Source organism: Anguilla anguilla, chromosome 4 (assembly GCF_013347855.1).
Source record: "Anguilla anguilla isolate fAngAng1 chromosome 4, fAngAng1.pri, whole genome shotgun sequence".
Lineage (NCBI taxonomy): Eukaryota > Metazoa > Chordata > Actinopteri > Anguilliformes > Anguillidae > Anguilla > Anguilla anguilla.
Genome location: NC_049204.1, coordinates 52,878,861 through 52,900,901, shown reverse-complemented (window position 1 = coordinate 52,900,901; position 22,041 = coordinate 52,878,861). Strand labels below are relative to the sequence as shown.

Here is a 22,041-nt window from a genome sequence, read left to right as displayed (position 1 = left end):
GGCTGGGTGCTGTGTGGCGGAGCTGTCAGCGCTCTCTGATGTATGGGGGATAAAGGGAGTCCCTGGCGCAGAGGGAAATAAGCTAGAGTCGTGGCCTGCGAGGACTGGATGGGGCATCACTATACTCTGTTAGAGAATGTGTCAGTTATTGTCTGGACTGCCTGAGGGCATTGCCTGGGCCTCAGAGCAAGGAAAACCATCAATGCCACCCCCCCCCCCTTACCCTTCTCCTCAAACCCCCCTCCCACCTACCCAACCAACCCCCCACACCCAAAAAATGAGAAGGCGAGACAAGTTAATTGATAAATGGGGGGGGGGGGGGGGGGGGAAACATAAGAGCCTCAAAGTAACCAGCTTTAATGGGGCTGGAGGAGAATGGTGGTCATTTTCTCTCATTACGAGAACCTTTGAAATCCGTGACATTCATAAACACAAGCTCCCATTGTTCTTCTTTGTTTAGATCTTGGACGTGCCACTTCTATGGTCTGCCCTTCTCAGAGGCTGAGGCTGAGTTGCTTTCATTTTCCTGCGTGTTGGGCGGAAGTCAAAAAGCCAAAAAAGCGAAAAATAGTAACGCCAAATACACCTTACGTACAATAGGTCATTGTAAGGGAGCCAAGTTTGTGAGGATGCTATTATTTTTTTACTGTACATTTCTGGCTCTTTACAGAATAAAATAACTGATCACAAAAAACACACTATTTCCTTGCATTTTCTTCAGAAAAACTATAAAAGAAACGTTTATATTCCAATTAATGCTCACAAATAGGGGTGCAATTATATGGTGCAATTATATGGCAGTTTACAAGAAAGTTTACCAAATGTAACCTTAAAATCTGACATCACCACTTGAATCATTATGTTAAGGTTGTATTGAATGTTAAAAATGCTGATTGTAAGGTGAAACATAGTTAGGGTGTAAAGTATCAGAGAAGGCAATGCACATATTTCAAAGTCAGTGGTTTCTGGGAAATAGTGAATAAATTAAGGCGAGAAATCCTATGCTCTGTTTTATACTCCCTACTCCCTGCAATGTTTTGGGTCCGTAGCACAGACAATGCTTTGACTGGGTAGGTCTTCGTCAGACGGGGACCTACCTGGTGGAGGAGCCGTGGGTCTGAATCCCCTTTGCTGCCAAGCAAAATTAAGAGGAACTCCGGATGATGGACCATCCGGAATTGGTTTCGTTCCTTCATAACATCCCAGCGTGGAGCTGACCTGGGCAACAGAGACAACCGCTCATTTCTCCAGAGCCAGTGATGAGCTGTCATACAGTACCTCCCTGGTGCACACGGGATTTAAGTTGCCGTATCACCTCCTTAAGGAAGGAGCAATTCACCGCGAGGGAATATCTCTTTCGAAATGAGCTCATCGAAGTTGTCCGCACCCGGGCCTTTTATCTCCTATCACCGGTGTTACGCAATTATTCCGGCTTCCGTTTTCTCCATTGGTCCTCGGGCGACTGTCACGTCTCACCTGAAATATGAGAAGAATCTTTCAATTAAGACGAAGCACCCACCCATCTCGCCCACACCCTGCCAGGACCCATTAAAGTACACGGGAAGCTTTGGCCATGAACACACAGCAACACTGTCCCTGAAATAGTACATTAGTGTTATGCATATGAATGAGCTGAACGTATGCGTGAATGTGAAAAAATCTCTCCTTGGTTGCTTTTGACACTTATCTTTGCATACAATTAAATATATTCCCTTGAATATATACAATTTTGTTCAAGATCTGGACACGTACATTTTTGGAGGCAAATGTAGCCCATGTGTCATAGGTCATGCTAGGTAAGAAAGGAAGCATGCGGGCTGAGGAACAAGTTCCCAGTGCGCATGAAGGAGGGGAAGCAATACGATTCCAACTGAATCCTGTGTGTGTGTCCATGTATGTGTGTGTGCGGGCATTTGCATGTGTGTATGCGTGCGTTTGTGGATTTACATGTGTGTGTGTGTGTGCGTGCGTGCGTGTGTGTGTGCATGTGTACCGTATGAGCATGTGCGTGTGCGTAAGTATGTGGGTGTGCATATGTGGGTGTATGTTTGTGTGTGTGTGTGTGTGCATGTGTGCGTCTGTATGTGCATGTGCATGTGAGGGTGTGTGAGTATGTGCGTGTACATATGTGTGTGCACATCTGTGTATGTATGTGTGTGTGTGTTTTTGTGCGTGTGCATGTGCGTGTGTATGTGTAAATGTGTGTGCGTGCATGTGCATGTGCATGTGAATGTGCATGTGTGTGCGTGTGCGTGTGTGTGTGTATGCTGGGGGTATGGTGAGTGACAGAGATGCTGCAGAGCCCCTTGCTCGTGCCTCACCTGCCCTTTCCACACACACGCAGCTCCCAGCTCCCTCTATCCATCCCTCTCCTCTGACAGGCTCCAAATTGGAATCACAGGCCGAACTGAGGAAGATATATTATTAACACATACACAAAAAAAAAAAAGAAAAAAGAGGAGAATCCTGAAAAGAAAATTTCTCTTTTTAGGATTCAGGCTAAATGTCATTTCACCAAAGAGAATGGGTGGAGGTGGGGTCAGAACAAGGTATGATTACGTGTACCTCCTCGAAACACATACCAGTAATTATCATTACCTTGGATACAACTATTTTTGCATGCAAATGAGCTCTCTGGATTCATGAGAAAATATGTTTGATGGTGTTTGATGAAATATGGAACTGCAGCTCTGAGAAAAAACACTGAACCTCTTTCAAGTATTTTTTTCCCCCTTACTTCTTGACATGTGTCACATTTTGGAATTCTGCTCTCATGGGATAAATGCCAGATTACATGGTGTAGTATTTTTATCCTCTGTACATTAACCGAAAAAGCTTACAACATCAAAGGGGAGACAGATCACTCACATCAGCAGAAAATGAAATAGGACTTTAATATGCTTCCTTTGATCTCCCCTACTAATAATTATCCCGGCTACATGCCGGCATTCAAAGTAAGATTTGAATTAATAAGGCAAGTCAATCCAGAAAATGGGAGAGGAACCCGTAAATGTTCATTTGGATCATCAGCAATAAGATCAGCTGAAATGTTGCCTTTACAGTTCCCGTGTTAAAAACATTTCTGACACACATTGTTTGCTTCCACTTCACGCGTCTACATGTGTAAATACTATGGATTTTCATTGGCTATTTCATATAAAATCATTGGCAGCAGGTGCAACAAAGCCAGGTTTTCCCACTTCAGATTCAGTTCTTTTGTCTGCTGAAAATTAAATTGATGGGTGAAATGATATATGGTAGTTTTTTCTACCTTGATTTTACCCTAGGAGCATTTTTATACATTTGGATGTATTTACAATCCATAAGTGTAGCTGACTTTGAGAAAAACACATTACAATTAGTTCCCCCTGATGCTTAACTATAGCCCTGTTGCCACCAGTTGCCTGAGTATATCTGGATTATGATATACTCACATTAAATCTACTTTGCTGTGGTATAATATAAAAGCAAGATGCTTGCAGCTTTCAAAATATCTGTATACTGTATCATGTATTGTACTGAAAAATGCATAATGTACTGTCATCGCCATGGCCAACAAACTGACACACTAGGCTCCAGTTAATTAATAAACTTGGAAATCCGTTGATATGTTATCTAGCAGACTAAATTAATAGAGTGGCAGGCTGGCAAGGTAAATAGCAAGCTACCAAACTAGCTAAGTTAACAGCTGCCACTCATCAGATTTAAAAGCATTTTACCTGAGATTAGGAAAAAAAGAAACAAAAAAAAAAACTAAAAAAAACAAATAGCCACTCGTGTTAAAAACTAAATTAAAAGAGTTAATAAAGAGGAAATAAATCCCACTATTTTATTTTGTAATTTTAATTAGATTTGTGTGCCTCTTCTTTACTTTGGACTGAAGCAGACAGTCAGAAATATCCTGCTCCCACTTTGGCGGTGCCTACTGTTATAAAGTTTGAAAGAAGCTGCCATAATATGGTACTGACAGACAGTCAGGAATGGGCCTCAGGTCTTGTCTTACACCTGACAATGTTTAATGAAATCCATCTCTTTAACAACATAGTTAACAAAAGATCTAGCATTTATACTTTTCTCAAAATATTTTGAAGGACTAATAGTACTAAGGACTAATAATACAGTACAGATTATTTAGTATTTGAGTCCCTGTTGATTCTGTTTACTGAAGCTATCGATGCATTTGCTTGCAAATTATCAATACATTAGTCGTTGGGACAGGGACTGGTGGACAAAGCAATGTGGTGAGGTCAGGGCAGACATTGATGAGCAGGAATGGAAGCACCTCCTCGTCATTCACTCTGGAGTCCCAGATTTCAGAGCTCTTCCCAGAAAGCTCTTTCAATGAACCTGCGATCTGGCAGAGTCAGCTCTTCATCTCCACATGTGAGTGGAACTGGAGCCTGGAAAGCTGGGCTGGATTTGGACCCCTGCAAATCCAAGTTAATGATATCATTACATCTGTGCAAATTGCTAGAATTAATGTGCTTTGTTATTTTAATCCAAATTTTGAAACAGCAATCTATAAATGTAGACACATCCATATCAGCTGCCATTGCACTGCAAATCTTTGGCCAGGTCTTTTTTTCTCATTCTTTTTACATATCAATTAGACTATATCCTCAAGGGCTGCCAACCATAATTCATGGTGAAACATGCAAGGCTCCAGGACTAGCAGACTGGTAATGGAATAAGAGGTCGAAGAAAAAATTGAAATGTTCACCAGGGACAAGACTATTTTATATATCTGCTCCGAAGACCATCAGGGAGTTCAATCTGTCAGATCTGCTTTGCAGAGGATGGATACTTTCCCCAGCCAGTGTAATTTTCTTCAAGTACTCATAATACAGAAAATGATATTCTAAAAAAGAAGTATGAATGCCAAAGGAAAACAAATTAGCGCATAATTGCTCCAGCCTTTCCATAAACAATAAATAAATAAATAATTACCCATAAAATAAGAAGCATGCGGTTTGGCTTTCTGAATTGGTCCTGAAGAGGAAAAAAAACACTTCAATTAATAAATCAGTACACTGGGATAAGGGATGATTCACTTGTGATGAACATACCCAAACAAGGGACTGCACGGGCTGAAATTGCTGAATGACAATTAAGATGAAGAAAGGAAAGGAACAATAACACACACAATGAAATGAACAATCAAATGGTGCATGGTAGTATCTTATAAAATAAGATGATAAATATCTTTATGCAGTATCACAGCATTGTCAGTATGATGTTCAGACATAAATTGCAAACTGAACTGTCAGTATACAGTATCTCCACAAAAAATGTTTCCAAAATACAAAAATCCCAAGGTACTTACTCATGCTGACTATAAGTCATTAATGAAAACTAAATTAATGTTCTTAAGGGCTGGAAGTCTATGGTCACTGTGGTTATTTCTGTTGAAAACCCTAAAAAGTACCAAACTCTCAGTGCTGTATAGGTATGGGGCATGCCCTTCGAAGCTGCAGCAAGTCCCTGGCATCATTACACTTCATTAAAATCTTATTTGTCTTAATGTCTACAAATAAAATAAAAAATATGCCAGTTCTATACAATGTCATTTTATGCAACAAGTTAAAAGACACATCATAATTAGTGCCACTGTAATCCTTGTTGCTATTTTTACCAATGCCACATGCCAAAATGGTAGGATTAACTTTTGAGTGGACTTATTTTTTGCATTGCTAAGCAACAGTATCTGGCTTTTTATTGGGTCTGGTGTCAGGAAACATGTCACAGATGCACAGCACCCGACTGCGTCCTATTGAGTGTCCTCTACTAGAACCAGGCTGTTCATGGAAAAATACTGCATGTCTAATTTTAGAAACAACTTAAAATCACCCAACTACCCAATGTCATAGGTTCCTTGTAAATGATGGGGATCTATCAGAGAGCAGGTGGTCCACATCAATATATAAAAGTGGTTGTTGCAGAGATCGTGCTGTTAGTGGAACGCCAGTGGGGGACACATGCGTTCCCACATTATTCAGAGAGGATGCGATTCACAAGCACTAATTTCCAAAGCTTTAAACAAATACTCATCAGTGAATATTGATTCTGCAAGCAGTTAGTACATTCAAACCCAGAAAACAATTCAATTGAATTCAGTGTGTTACCAAAGCGTTCATGAAGAAACATTTTGGTTATATGGGTTTTTCTTACTCCAAAGCTTTGAAGGCAACATCCCCAAATTCAGTCTGCCTTTCAGGAGTAAAATTAATCATGCTGTGCATCCCACACGCTGTATATCCTGTACTCTTGGTGAAAATTGTGTGCACTTCAGCACAGAAGGGAACCTTATTCCATTACAGAATGAGGTTCCGCTTCCCACAGTTTTGATGGAAAAGCTGAGCAGCCTTCTTTGGTCGTGCTGCTTGCCTTGATGTGAGTAGACTGTTGTGTTCTTTGGTCAGATGGTGGTGAGGGAGCACCTGATTACTGATGGCTTTTCAGTAAAGTCATTGTAGCTTCACAAAACAGACAGCAAGGTTCTGCACTTTTAGCATTTTAGAAAAAGCAAAATGTTTTAGATTATTATTATTTAGAGCAGGCTAAGAGGTGTACTCCATACACAGAATATATTCTGTTTCAAAATGAAAGATAAAGGTTTGCAGAATGCATTTTGAATGTTGAACTATTTAAAGCAAACAAATATTAAGCAATCCATAGAAAGTGATATTGAAGTTGAAGAAGAATAACAGTTCTCGGTAGTTGGGTCATAACGACTTGGCTTTTCTCTGACCTGGGCATCATTGTCAAATTTTAATCTGACTGTTTGAACAACATTTTAAGTGAAAGAAAAATAGAAATTCTCTAGCTAGAAATTCTCTCAATAAGGCTAGGGAATATATATATATTTAAAGTTGCTGTTGGTGAGTGAAACTGAACTTTTGTGGCGACCAGCAAGCGTCCAATCAAATGCAATTCAGCCATAAACACATGAGTGGGGAGGCAAGGTGGAATTGCTCACAGTGTTCCAACTGTGATTTTTCCATTATCATTCTCCTGCAGCGAGACTTGATCAAACAAATGTTTGTAGTGGATGAGCGCACGGTCGCATGAATACAGCACATAACAGGCGCCGCCGCAAGATGACAAAGAAACCTCCTCCAAAAGCAGGGGCCCCCGCCATTGACGAAACGAGACGGCATAAGAAGGTGACATTCCAAGCTGTTTCCCTTGTTAAGGCCCAGTCGGCTTTGGCCACGCTAACCTAATAAAATGGCTTCATGTAATTCTGTTTGGTAATGACAGTGGTGGAGCATTTCAAACTGGATCACTGGCCAATTCACAGTAAATGGTCAATAGGTGACCTTTTGGGGTGGTGATCGATAAGCAGATATTTCATACTTTAAGCCTGCCACCAGGTGAAGAGGCTCGCCGCTCTTCAGGGGGGTCATCAAGTAGGGCCAGGGGCTGAGTGAGTGGAGGCTGTTATCTGGAGAGGCCTCGCCCAACATGCTGTGGAGGTGAAATCAATAACGATCTATTCATTGAGTGTCTTCAACACAGCGATGTCTACTGTCTCCAATAATAACAGCCCAAAAAAAGCCGCTGCAAAGGCCGACGGTATAAACATGGTTCAGCCAGAAGGCTTTTGTTGGTTTGTGCGTTGCACAGTACTGTACGTGACTTTGACCTGAAGTTAAACGCAACTTGAAACTGCTACGTTAGCCAGCTGGCCGCAAGACAAAAAAACTTCCCCCAAACCAACACCCCTGTCCAAACTCGGGAGCTGGAGATGGCAGGAATGGGGGATGGGGCAAACCAAAACAGTTGTATTTTTTTTCAAACGTAGCAATAGGTGGTCAACCTACAAAGGACTGAGATACTGGGAATAAACACATGTATTTACATGCTTCATATGACAAACTTGTCCATATGCTGACCAGATAGATATGTAGCTCTGGAATTTTTTTTACTTCCTAAGTTTTGATGTTCCATTTGGTGATGGGAGGCTTTGTCTTCAACCACAATCCTTCATGCATATTCATAGTGAGCCTTAATCAGAATGGCAGAGGCAGAACTGTCGATAGTACAGAGGTGAATACATGCAGTGTAAAAACATTTGTGTTCTACTCTGCAAATTTTGAGTCAATATTTTATGAAAATTAACAATAAACTAATTTAATTAATTTATACAGAACTATGCAGGCTTTCACGTCTGTATACTAAATATATACAGTAATGACATTGCTTCCTGTGTGGTCATGCTGCTTTCCCTCCCCTTTCGGAGCACAGACAGCTGAGCAGGGTGCTGATTGGGTGAGAGGAGTTGACATGTGACACTGTGGTCTCAGGCCTCAGCTGGGCACATCATTATTTCCTGGCACCACTCCTGATTAGGTCGGCGGCATGTCACCCGGGACTCTTTCACGGGTGAGCGTGCCGTGGAATGGCCTAATTTGACGGAGCCAGCACCCTGCTCCAGTGCTCAACATGCTATTTAACCCTCAGTGTGATGCGTCCTACACCTGCATGCAGCTGCACTTTGATGAAGCGCGTTTGAATAGTTGACAGCGTGCACACGCACACGTGGGGCCGCCACTTTAAGGTGTGCAGCACTGCTCTTCTCTTTCATTTTGATATAATTACAAAAAAAAAAAAATTAAATAAAATAATTTCTCGTCTCTAGTTACCTTGGCACGGATTTGGATAGCCTGACAGACGTCATTCCTTACTGAGTACTGGGAAGCTTTCCTCTAAGCTTTCCTTTCCAATGTTCTTGATCATGATTTTCCCGCAAGTATGACAGCCATTAATTCCATCTGTATGATTTTAAATTCCATGCTAATCTTTAGCTGTTTGAAGATGGTACTTTTGTGGTAATCATCTGACTTAAAGGATTAATATTTTAATGAAGTTGAGCACCTGTCCAATGTGTTTGTTTGTAATACTACTGAACTTCCTTGTAAGCAAACATGCACATATTTTAAACTCAAAGTTTAAGTTTGCGTTCTCAGATTTTTTGTTGATTTGTTTCATTTCAGTTGCTCTAAGGTGATTTTTTTTTTTTGCAGTACTGTAACTACTACAAAATTATGTAGAATTCTTTGTTCATGGAAAAATAGTAAAGCTTATAAATATTGTATCTTTGTAGTCCATTATAATGTAATTCAAATGGGTAATAACAAAATGTTATTGGATAGATATTCATAAATGTTATGAAATATTAAGAACATTTTATACTATCACATTGTGCACACAGAAGCAGATAACAGTAGTCACAACAGAAACCATTTGTTTTCACTGTGATTTTGAAATCATATTTTACAATCTTAAACTGAGCTCATTGACAGAGAAGATCAAAGAAGGGCTGAGTTTAGACGAGGAGCTTGTCTGGAATTAACCTCAGCTTACTTCACAAAGCCAACAGTCCCAGCCAATCGGTAAGCATGCTGTGGTTATTTGGAAGTGTGCCTTGTGGAACTTCTTCTCTGATTTGATAGTCAGCTTCCTCCAGTGGGGATAGAATGCTGGCTTCCAGTGAACAGGGCCCCTCTGGGTCAAGCTATACGTTTCTTTTCCTTCAAACTGCCCATATTGTCCCAGCAAAGTTCATTCAATTATGCAAAAACAGTAACAGCTCAAGTACCATTACTGGGTGTTTCTTACAAGTTTCAACTCAAAGGACGGAACAAGCCATGCTGTATGTTTCAACATTTCATAGGGTTCATAAAATTTAGATGATATGATTTCTCTCTGACCCTGCCTTGTTCTCAATTAAATGTAATGCTCGGTTACAATTAATGCGCTTCAGCAATTTACTTTTTCATTAGTCCTTTCTTGTCTCTGAATTACAGCTTTTCTGTACATTCTACTACCCCATCCATCCCCTCCCCTCCCCTCCCCTACCACAACGCTTTCATTATGCCTGCCAGCAAGAAACACAATTGTGAGCCAATATCATTTTAATTGTTTCACTTATATCTTGTTTTAAATGATTAAGCAGATATTGGGAATGATAAGTGCTCTTGTGTCCTGCGGGCCCAATAGAGATGTTATGAGGCAATGTACTGCGGCATCAGAGAAATGAAACCTTATGCATGAGATAACGAATGCGTATGCTTGTGTCAGCGTAAAGACCACACGAAAAAAGAAGAAGCTAGATCTTCTTAGGCCTTGATTGGAATAGCCTCCCAGTCTGATCAAGACAGATTATTGTAGGAAACATAAGCGGCATACATGAAATGTAGCCTTTAGCCATATGTTTCCAGCAGGGGCAAAAGAAATTACAGCCAGTAACAAGCTATACGCATTTTCTTGTTAATTAGATGAAATTGCTCCTCTGCCTTTTGAGGGGAATTTATAAATTAGACTCAATTACATTGGCTAATTACAAGAGGCCATGAATTTGACTTGCTCCCTGAGACACTGCTCAGCAGAGAATCATCAGAGAGGATCCTCCATAATTGCCTAGATGAAGTTAATAAGCAAACAGCCATTTTATGTTAATGGTTTACCGGCTTTTACTGGCTTGGCATCAGGAATGAACTGGAGAAAGGTTCTCAAATGGCAGCCCATAATCACATTAATTAAAATATAACTGCCATTTAAGGGTGTGTAGTGTGGGGTTTTGGTGTGTTGGGAGCTGGAAAAATCTATCGAGAGTGCATATTAACATCCCTGCCACACTGTTATTCCAACCAGTCAGCAACCATCTGCATTATAAATATAATTTATGATTGCCGGGTGTCCTTAAACATAGCTTTGGCTCGGTTACTGCTGAAGAAAATAGAACAGTTTAGGATAATGTTTCTTTTCTGCACACAATGAATTAGTGAAGCCTGTCTTCTCCCAAGGTTTGTTTCAGCATTGTTTTCATTCACTCTTTGTGATTTTATTTTTTATTTTTTCTAAAGCAAGTCTCGTTGTTGTGATTACGGTGACTGGATATTTGGCAAGCAGAATTTTTCCTCAAATACTGTGAGAGAGTCTCAAATCTACAGAAGCTTTACCATTTCTTTGAAAGTTTATTTTTAATATTTGTATTAGGGACTGTGCAGATTTTGAGAATGGATGGATTGGTTGCTTTGTTTGAATAACTGGCATTATCTAATTATCCAATACAGTCTTATATGTCAACACATTATTCTCCTGTCCTCACTCTTCATCTTCATACAGTGATTATCATCCCTGATTTTTTACGCCTTGTTTTGTTTTTGCTGTTTTCAGGACATGGTAAGCCACTGCTCAATGTAGGCCCTGGTGACATTTCAACACAATCACATTAATTACAGGGAGGTGCCCCACTTGTATTTTTTTTTTTTTTTGTATTTTGCATTGTGTTTTGAGAAGTTTCTGAAGTTTCAGAACTAGCATAGTAATGAAAGGAATGGTAATGCTATATGTGTGTGTGTGTGCATGCAAGTCTACGTGTGTGTTTCAGTGTGTGTGTGTGTGTGTGTGTGTGTAAATGCATACATGTGTTTCTGTGTGTGCGTGCCCACTTGCATATGCATCGTCACAGTCTCTGGTTGTGGTTGAAAAAAAGTAAAAGCGATTATTATAACACAGGAGTTTCTCTTTGGTAGTCCGCCTGTTTGTGGTTTGAGCCCTTACATCTCTGCCAGTAGGTTCTAGAGAAGCTGAAGGTCTGGCAGGCATTCAAAAGTGTAGTAACTGCATGGCAAAGAATGTTTCTAATTTTATACAATCAGACAAATATCCACAGAGCACCAGTACCACTTCTATGTTTTTATCATGCGGTTTTCTATACTGCTAAACAGTTGTATGCCAGCTATAAGAATGCTCAGGCCTTTGCTAACCGAAACATCTGAATGCATGGATTTATCTCAACTTGCTGTACTCATGATAACCCCTGGGTCGACGTCTCACAAACGTGGGCATATGTCACTCACTGGCTTATTGAACAATAAGTTGAGCCTTTCCAAGCACCTGACAATCTCTCACAAAAAAATAAAATAAAACAAGATTTGACTTCACTGGAATAATTTAAGTGGGAGTTCTAAATTTGAACACTGCCCGGGGTGAACGCACAGTAACCTCTACAGTGGATCTATGGCCTAATTCAACTTCATAGGACGGCAGGAAGAAGATGATGAAGAAGAGGGGGAAAAAAATGATGAAAGGAATGCACGAACAAAAAAGTATCGGTGGCATGTCATTATCCTCTTGACTGGACTGATGAAGCGCTCCGGCTTATTAACAGTGACATTTTAAACACTGCTGTCCAGCGGCAGCTCTGTTTATGTAATCATCCCAGCGGTGCACTTTCGGTAGTGCCCGTCCTGCAGAAAATGCTGCGCCGGTGGCCTTAATGAGCTTGGCCTCGCCACCGTCCCTGCCGAGCGGCAACATTTTCATATCTGCTTTCAATTTAATTCCTTGTTTTGCTGTTATTTCATTTTACGGCGGTGTTAATTGCCTCCAGAATCCCCATGGACGTGCGCTCGGTGAACGATAATTTGAGGGAGAGCGCAGTTTCCCCTTTCATATTAGCTTCACAGAAGGGGTGGGGTTTATTTTTTTATTTTTTTCCTTGCGTTATTGCGGTGATCTCACGGACGTGATGCTATAAAAGACGGTGAAAAGGCCCAAGGGCCGGCACCGTGCTGCCGAGAGGACTCTCCTCTCTGCAGGTTTATCTGTAAGCCTCACTGGAAGGGTGCACTTTGCTATGACACCAAAATCAATACTATCAAGCTTCTTTAGGCCTGTCCTGAAGTCTGAGCCTGAGGCCTCGAAATCAGACACCAGCCTGGCATGGAACTGTTCTGCCTCTCAGAACTGAGCATTGGGACAGAAGAGACATAAAAATGTACTCGGTCTTCTGGCCACCCTGTTATTTCAACCTGCTTGATGACAGCAGAAAGGCTGTTCATTCCTGATGCTTGTTCTGCGGGAAACTAAACACATAAATTTAAATATAGACTTGGCCAGTTTATTTACATAAGCTGATAAATGCATTCTGAAAACGCAAAGAAAAGTAGGAAAAAGAAAACAATTATGCCATGTATCGATCATAAACAGACTCTGGGTATATGGTGATATTCTGCTCCTGAAATCGACCTTCTTAAGGCAAGACCAAAGACATACTGTTTTATGATCAATTTTATGATGAAATACAGGCACATGCTTTAATCTGCACACACGTTGTACCACCCTGTTTTAGTAACCTATAGGACCCCAACACAGATGCCCAAGAACAAAGCTTTGTGACATTCACTGTGTCAGTATTATTAGGGAAAGAATTAATCAAGATCTTTCTCTTTTTTTACATCCATATTGAAAACCTTTTAGCCTCAATGACTTGTAGAGATTTTGAGTGGACTGGAAAATAATGCCCTCAGATTGCAGAGAAGAGGCCTGTTTGGAAGAGGTTCCTCTTTGATATAACGGTGAATACACTCGGCCACTCCAGCAACTTGCACTCCTTGGCCTTCAGTGCTTTTACGGACAATGGCAGACAGGGATGGGATCGAAGCAGAGGCACCGTGGTCCTCCAAGCCCATGGAGGAGAAAACAAGGGGGCGCAGCTTGTGTTGTAAAAAAAAAATTATAATAATTATAAATAAGACAAGAGGGCACTTGAATAGAAAATCACTTTTTTTCACCGTATGGAAGGCTTTCTGCATTTCATGTACCACCAAACCTTCTGAATTTAGTCAGTATCCTATGAAAATACATTTTAAAGCTCCTTAAAATAAAACTCTGCTCTAAATGCAGATTTAAGTGTTTGTGACTGTCATTAGCCAGTGCACGCAAACACAACTTCCAATCCTTTTATTGTCTGTGAAGTGTATCCTGAGTAACAATACTGTATATCCTATGTACTTGCATTATATGCAAGAATTTCATGTGATCTGTGAGTTTACCCATTTCATCGAAGGCTGTTTTAGTACCTGTGCCTCTCTTACCAAATGGAACCACATATGAAGAGTTAGAAGTTTGTATTATTATTATCTTGCAAGAATAACCAGAACATTTAAAGTATTCAGCTACAATGGTAAAATGAATAGGTTAAATAAAATCTAAACAATATTTGAAGTATATTTTAGATGCGCTGTAAAATGATCACTGATGAAATTACAAAACCGCACTATCAAATATAAACAAATCCCTGACAAATCTGTAATGGTATACCTGATGGTAAATTTAAATCTCAATCAAAAGGTACAAATGGTAAAGAGTACTAGCAATGTAATATGCCTGGAATGAGTATGCAACAAGAAGTTGTTTTTTAAATGCCCTGTCAGTATGGAGCACGTTCCCACATAAGATAAGAACTTAAAATCCAGGTAGTGGTCTGAAATCTATGGTGCCCAGGCTGGAGGCCTGAGCGTTCAAAGGGCTTCACCAGTGTTTCTGATTGGTCAGACATGTTCAGTTGCTTTCTAGGTGCAGGTTTAAGAGAGCTTTCACAATCTAGTCTTGAATCTTGGCCGTTATTGCAGTTTGCAATATGATAACCAGAGGTGTGACAATTTAAGTCAAGGAGGCCATAATGAGGCTGAGAAATAAGACAAAAACAGTCAGAGATATAGGCCAAAATTTACCAAAATCAGCTGGTTGGAACATCATTAAGTAGAACGAGAGCACTCATTTGCTGAGTAATCGTAAAGGGCCTGGTAGATCAAGGAAACCTCTACAGTTGATGATCGAAAAATTCTCGCCATAATGAAGTAAAACCCAAACTCCAGTCCAAAAGATCAGAAAAACTCTTCAGGAGGCAGGTGTGGATGAGTCAGTGACTACTGTGTGCAGAAGACTGCACAAACAGAACTACAGAGGCTATACTGCAAGATGCAAACCACTAGTTAGTACCTAAAAGATCCTGCAGAAAAAAGTTTTTTTTGGACAGATTAGATCAAGATTTTACTTTTGAGTGGGTGCAAGAGCCAAGTGTAGAGGACAAAAGGAAAGATCCGAACACCCCCCACCCTCATTTGTGAAACATCGAGGTATTGATTGCTGCAGCAGAATGAATTCTGAAGTGTCTTATCTGCTCAAGTTCAACCAAATGCCCCCAAACTCTTTGGATGGTGCTTCATTCAACAGCAACAAAGGAGTTTTCCAAAGCCAAAAATTTGAAAATTCTTGACTAGCCAAGTCATTCACCCAATCTGAATCGCTGAAACATGTATTTCATATACTAAAGAGAAAACTTAAGGCTACTAGTCCCTGAAAGAAGCAGGAGCTGAAGATGGCTACATCACCAGAGAAGATACTCAGCACCAGATGATGTCTATGGGTCATTGATTTCAAGCGATTCACTACATGCAAAGAATATAACATTAATATGACCCAAACATTATAGTGCCCTGAAATAGCTGTGTAAGTTGTGCAAGCTGCTCTGGATAAGAGCACCTGCTAAATGCCTGTAAGGTAATGTAATGTAAATAGGGTGGTTATGTATAAAAAGTGCTGTAATTTCTACATGGAGAAACCAAAGTCTATAAAAATACCCTTAAATAAAAGCTGAGAATGTGCACTTCAACCACATGTGGAAATCTAAAATTGTGGAGTAAAGGGCCAAATCAAGAAAAAAGTATTTGTCCCAGACTTTATGGATCTCACTGTAAACACACATGTGGACAGTCCTTCACACCCAGGCCCATCGCATCATCAGTACACCCACTTCAAAACTACTGCAAAGGACTAAATGATGATTTAGTTAAGAGTGAGACATGAATAATGGGAGAAAATATTAACACAGGTAGAGATTTATTATGCAGCATAACCAAAGGTAAAACATTATGAGAATGCCAAGAAACCATTTCCCCTGTTCATGAATGCATAGTTTTCTGTGTCTTTCGGTGGTTTGTGCCAAAGCTTGGAGCCTGCATTTCATTGCAGTGCTCACAATTTGACAACAGGAAGGCAGAAAACATTAAGAACAAACCTGGCGAAGATAACAAGGGGGAAGACACCCTCTCTCCAAAAGATGACTGATTCTCCATCTTGGAAATGAAATGACAGTGATGATGGGGAAGCCGAGGGCCAGATGCATTTGTGAACTCCGAAGAAATAGACACAAAAGAGACCGTTGCTTCTAGGGCTCTAAGATGGCCGCTGCTAAGATTTCCTCACAGTAACATCACAAATTACAGCTGCAGCTGTATTGTAAAACGCCTGCAGTTGAGTGCTGTACTACTGCTGCTGCTGCTGATTGTTTCACCAAATAACCTAAGCATATTAGAGGGACACTGAAACCAGTATTGGTTTGGTAATATCAGTTAAGGATCTGCAGTTAGCAGTACAGTTATGGATTTTTACTATGTAGAGCTGCTATGCTGGATGTACCCTTCTTTGTGAAGTACAGTAGCATAAGATCATCTGAGCATTTAGAGACTAAAACTATGAGATGACATTGTATCTACATGAGCTTCACCAATGTTGTACATGAAAGTAAACTGAAAAAAATCTTGTTTGAAATTGCATAGCAGACCACAGGACAATTTCCCCACGTACATTGAAGACTGGGATAAAATGTTATAATTATTTTTATTTATAACTGCGCTAAGACAATCTTTATAGAACCTTTTTTTTGTAAAACACAAAACTTCAGACAAAATTTCAGACATTTGTAGGACACATCAGCTGCATAAGAACCACAATGTAATAATATAAATTCATATTTCCATAAATTTGAATCTATGAATCCATGCAAATGAGACTGTCATAATTAAGAGCAAATCCCAATCATTAGAGATTGTATGTTTCTGTGAAAATGGTGAGGCACTGCCGATTAAAAAATATTTAAAGAGAAGAAAATGGAATGAGCAGCCACTCTTGCATTCTATCTCCAGCATTCTGACATTCTGAAATGGCACCTGAATACTTTATCACAACCTTAGAGATGTTATTGATTAAAACATACTCATCTATGCTGAGGAATGGGCATCACACTAATTACTCATTGATACACTGTTGTCTTCCCAGGCCATGTGACAATTGTGGCATCCAGATTAGGTTTTCTGGCTGGCCTATGACTTACCTCTGACCTCCAGAACACATTGCTGTCTCAAGGTGTCCGTGTCTTGGATTTAAGAAGTATTACCATAAGTAAGAATTACGTAGAGATGGGTCCACAGTCAAGAACACACAGTTTGCATTAATTTACATGTTCTTTTTTTTAAAGACAAAATTGTGAATATGTACACAACAGAAGAAGCACTGGGATCTTTGCTTTTTCTCTGAAATCAAACCATTTGAATGCACTACTGTCTGTGCTAGCACTAGAGCAGGGATAGCCCACCCTGTTCCTAGAGCTCCACTGTCCTGTAGGTATTCATTCCAAGCCAAACAAAGCACACCTCATTCAACAGCTGGAGATCTTGCTGTGTTGCTAATTAGTGGAGTTTGGTGTGCCAAACTGGGGTTGAACTGAAAACTTACTTCCTTAAATAAACATGCTTTGTTCTATAAGTGTTCTCCAACATTCACTTTGGAGAATCTCTCTGAAGAACCAAGGTATGTTTTTTGTAAATGTTCCTCTCATTTTGGAGAGTCTTGCACCTTTTTTAACTTTGTGGCTTACAAGATCTATCCAATTAGATCCTCAGGACGAAGAAGCACTTTCATCCTGTGGCCAACTTCACCCCTCACACTTATAGGTTTTCTGTACAGGGCATGAACCCAGGGAAAGTCTTCACTTGGACAGACCAAGCCTTTTTCATTCTGCCTTGTATGTGTTTGTGTTCGTACAGGTACAATCAAGTAAACACTTGCACTGCACATTTAATTTTGGTTATCACAAAATGAATCACCTTCCAATTATATTCTGTATATCTGCAGTGGGCACATGATCACAACATCTGGGTGATTCAAGATTGGAAAAACGTTGCCTGGTTTGATGAATCTCAATTTCTGCTGCAACATGCGGATGACAGGGTTTGAATTTGATGTAAGCACCATGAATCCATGGATCCATCCTGCCTTGCATCAACAATGCAGGGTGGTGGTATGTTGGTGTGTGGAATGTTTTCTTGGCACACATTAGGCCCGATAAAACTAATTGAGCTTCACTTGAATGCCACATCATTCCTAAGTATTGTTGCTGACCATAAGGCCACAAGTGGCCACAGTCTCCCTTTTTAAATGCATACTTCCAGCCAGCAGGATTGGGGACCATGTCACAAAGCACACCTCTAAAGCTGGTACCACAAACATGATAGTAACTTCAGTTTACTCCAATGGCCTGCACAGATCTGAAGCCAATAGGGCTTGTGGGATAAGGTGAAATGGAAGGTTCACAGGATGAATGTGTGGCTGAAGAATCCGCAGGAACTGCTTGGTGCTATGCTAGTCTCTAAAGAATGTTTCCAGCACCTTGATGAATCTGTGCCACAAACAATTCAGGCTGTTCCAGAGGCAAAAGTGGGTGCTAGCCAGTATGAGGCCTGTTCACTGAATAAAGTGTCCGATGAATGTCTGTGTGTATATATAAAACCATAATACAATATGTAGACCAGCTCAAATTACAATTAAAACTACAATTAAAAATACTATATTTAAAATATATAAACTTCTAGGAATCATGTGTTGGCCTTTGGCAATGCAGTGATGCCTATGGGTACTAGGTAAGATCCAGGTAAGAAGATTGCCTCATTAAACTCAAAGTTAACAGTAAACATATTTAGCAAGCATTCGCTCTCACACATCTGTGCAGTATAAGCCCACATATTATTGAAAGCACCAATCCCTAGCTCGCAAAAACCTCACAAAAAACTGTTCAGAGCCTTTTTTCAATAGATGAGTGCCCTCTTTCCATAGAAATGCTGATCCACCACATTCACAGCCTTTAAAAGGACTGTAGGCAGATGCAGGCCTATTTGTGTTATTTACGCCAACTCAGCTTTTGCATGTCAAACAATTAACAAACTGCAGTGTGTGAAGTGTGTTTTTTTTTTTGTTGTTTTTTTTGTTCAAAAGTTGAAGAGCATTTGCACTAATGTTCATTGTTGCAGGGCTCCTCTAAATGTTACCAATAGCAAATCTGTCATCAGTAATTAACCTTCATCTGCATTTAAAATCCAATGCACAACACGACGCAACATACTGAACAGGTCAGAGCGTGTAGGTGGACTGAACAGGCCACAATGCGATTTGCACATTCTCACTTATATTCTTCAGGCAATGGTAATTGTTCAAACAGAGATTCAAACCCCCATGCCAACAGAGAACACATAGAAAAGGACAAATGAACCTGAAGTTGTTATATGGTTTTGTATGTGATTTTCGTAATGGCTGATGGGGGTGAATTTCCTGTGCATGCAAATGGTTTACTTTGCATTAGTCACTGTCTGTGTCTGGTGAAGCCTCAAAGAGGAACAAATTATTGCCTCTCTGGTTCTTCCAGAACATTGCTGTGAATTAGGACTTGAAATGGCTCCAGCACACTCCTAGCGGTTCGGTATGGCTAGAGGCCGTGAAAAAGTGAACGCTCTAATTGTGTCTCAAGAAAGACATTCAGAAAGTTTTGGGACAATTTGTTTTTTTTTAAATCAGATTTTCCAACCTCAGGCCGTCATAAATTGAGAATTGTTTGAAAACATTGAGAACAGCAACATATTTCCCTTTTAGTCTGGTTGCAGTACAGGGTTATTATTTTCTCTTTGGTAAGTTTAAAAAAAATATTATTATTATTTTTTCCTCCAGACAATGTTAATCTAAACCAGGGCTAAGCCAATCCTCTTGCTGGCAATCTACTGCCATATAGGCTTTCTTCTCAACCCTAATTTGGCACATCTAATTCTACTAATTAGCATCTAAATTAGATCTTTAGCTATAGAATGATTTGTGCTTTGTTAGGGTTGGAAAGAAAACAGGAAGGTAGATCTCTAGGAACAGGATTGGGCAGCCCTGATCTGAACCATATAGCCAGATTTGATGAACATTCTAAAAAAAAGTGTTGTATTATGTTTTCAATACTTCTTAATAATGTGATGTCAAGGAATTGTGTACTCTGGTGTTTTCTATGGCTTCTATAGAAGAAACAAACATTTTAAACAATTTGGTTTTATTTTGCCCTATATTTTTCAATAAAAATGGTGTGCATAACACAACTCTATCCTTATCATTAAGTGCCAAGAAACATAAAAAGCATTTTTTAATTATGATAGCATCAGTTAGGCCACACGTGTCTACTCAAATTACAAGAAGCAATTAAGGTTAAATGTATGCTCCTTTAAGCATTCCGAGACAGTTGATTTAGGGGTATGTTTTAAGTGCATCTCCACTGACACAGGCTTAGGGAAAATTGCTTCTAGTGGTTAGCCAAAACTGCTAACTGTCCAAACAAACTAAATTACACTGCGCAATCAAACACGATGTGATGCCTTGGGCTATATTTCATAATGTTCCTCTCCCACTAATCAACACCATTGAGGCTGCACAGTCAGAGGTATAAATAATATCCAACTCCTACCTTTAAGGAATATGCTCTCTGCACACTCTCCTCCAGAAGCACCCAACTATCAGTGGTTTGTCAACTATCAATCGCACATGCCGGGTAGAATGGAAGGGGGACATTTCCTGGAATCTGTTGGCTCTTGTTGCAGGCAGACAGGAAATGAGAGGTGTTGATGAAGTCACAGAGGAAGTCTGAAAAAGTGAGACAGAGGACAAACAAGTGAGGAGAAAATCATACAGCCTATAAGATTTCTCTGGGTTTTGACTGGTGCACAATATCAGCCATTCTGTGGCAGTGATGATAGTCAGATGGTTCTGTAGCCTAAACACCATCAGCTTAAAGGAGACTGCTGGCTGCATTTGGTACTACAGCCTCCGGCCTCAGAATGATATTCTCAAAAAAAAATGAGGACCAAATATGCTCAATGCTTCAATTTTGCTTCATATTTGTGGCCAATCCAAGCATTTTTTTATGTAAAGTAATAATATTCATGTGAAGAAAAAAAAAAAGATTTTTGGCCTGTATATATATTTCTGGTAGTCACAGACTGTCATTACCACCTGTGGTCATGAAGATATATAGAGAGCAGAATTGCAACAACTTTTACTTTTTGACTGAATTACAGTTCTTAGAAGTAATGTAAATCAAAGCTATAAAATTATACTACAAAAAGTTAACTTTGTTCGATGTTACAACTGCAACATATGTGCGGGACAGGTATTACAGAGGTAACGAAAAGTAACTGCACACATCATTAATGTCTGCATATTGTCTATATATTCATTTATGGAATAAAATGCTGTTAGTTCAAAAGAGCAAACTGTGCATGGATTAAGAAGGACATGTTTTTTTTTTCTTTGTTTGTTGCCAAAAACAGTATGTATGCGGGATTGGATGAGTTGTGGTTTGGTCATATTTTAAATACACTTATTTTGTTTACGTGGTCAGGTCTACAGGGGAGAGTAAAAAACCCTTTTTCAGCCATCTTGATTTTCTGCATGTGTGCAGCTGTTCTATACCTTTCTATATGTATGTTCAAGTTACCTTCTATTTGTAAAGGTGACAGCCATACTGCATAGGGATAGACTTGCTGTTTAGTTGCTTAGCAATGTGCATGAGTAAGTCATCCAATCCAACCCCGCTCAGTTCAGTTAAGCCATGCCATTGTTGTGAATTAATGATGGACTTGCACATTATAATTTATCTTTCTTTCATGTGAGAAACACTGAGTCATTTTACTTTTGTGAAAGGGATCATTAACGTTGTATGATCCTCTCTGTTTAAAAAAAAATAAATAAATAAAACGTCAAGATACATAGAGCATTTGAGCTAATTAGCCACAGGTTTAATAGGAAGAAAAATTGAACAAATATGAACAAATGTCTCTTATTCATGAGATTCTTTCAAACTCAAGAAGAAAAATGATAGCCCAACTCTGGGCCTCAAAAGAGCATCTTGTGAGAAACATCTGATTACTATATGATTATCCTCGTATTCCACTGCAGTGGTGGACTATGGTAATTGGCAGAGCGCCCTCTTAAAAAGAATGAAAAGAGGTTATTAGATTGGCTATTACCAAATGCAGCTACACCACACCCACTGATAATATATTCAGTATAACCCCGCCCTGTTTCTGGGGGTGCTGCATACTTCATGCT

General features: G+C 39.8%; 2 long non-coding RNA genes across 2 annotated transcripts; both read right to left on the bottom strand.

Moving 5' to 3' along the window:
- Positions 1–324: 324 nt before the first annotated feature.
- Positions 325–2,409, bottom strand: LOC118226393. The gene is made up of 3 exons (XR_004765033.1): positions 2,322–2,409; positions 1,098–1,476; positions 325–526 (listed from the first exon to the last, which is right to left on the bottom strand). It is a non-coding gene; the product is annotated as an uncharacterized LOC118226393 (long non-coding RNA).
- Positions 2,410–2,667: 258 nt separating this feature from the next.
- LOC118226392 lies at positions 2,668–20,516 on the bottom strand. Its single transcript, XR_004765032.1, has 3 exons — positions 20,399–20,516; positions 4,948–4,989; positions 2,668–4,427 (listed from the first exon to the last, which is right to left on the bottom strand). It is a non-coding gene; the product is annotated as an uncharacterized LOC118226392 (long non-coding RNA).
- Between the last annotated feature and the right edge of the window lie 1,525 nt (positions 20,517–22,041).